The sequence below is a fragment of the Myotis davidii genome, unplaced genomic scaffold (genome assembly GCF_000327345.1).
Source record: "Myotis davidii unplaced genomic scaffold, ASM32734v1 scaffold332, whole genome shotgun sequence".
NCBI lineage: Eukaryota > Metazoa > Chordata > Mammalia > Chiroptera > Vespertilionidae > Myotis > Myotis davidii.
This window is the reverse complement of record NW_006285779.1, coordinates 5,209,276-5,209,697: the sequence shown is the minus strand read 5'-3', so window position 1 is coordinate 5,209,697 and position 422 is coordinate 5,209,276.

Sequence of the window (422 nt, the reverse complement as noted above, 5' to 3'; positions counted from 1 at the left end):
ACATCCTGCCCTGACAGGGTCCGAACCCCCACCGCCTCCAGCCCACGCGCGCAGGGAGCGTGCACGTGGTGACCTGCCCGGGACCGGTTCCAGGCGCTGGCTCCTCCTCCCTCAGGCGCTCGCTCTTCTTTCTGCAGTATCACGTGCAGCCGCGCCGGGTGCAGGATGGCGGCAGCGGCAGCTGCAGTGGGTGTCAGACTCCGAGACTGCTGCAGCCGGGGCGCCGTGCTCCTGCTCTTCTTCTCCCTGTCCCCTCGGCCCCCGGCCGCCGCCGCCTGGCTGCTGGGCCTAAGGCCCGAGGACACCGCCGGAGGCCGCGTGTCCCTGGAGGGGGGCACCCTCCGCGCGGCAGAAGGCACCAGCTTCCTCCTGCGTGTCTATTTCCAGCCCGGGCCCGCAGCCCCCGCGGCGCTGGTGCCCGT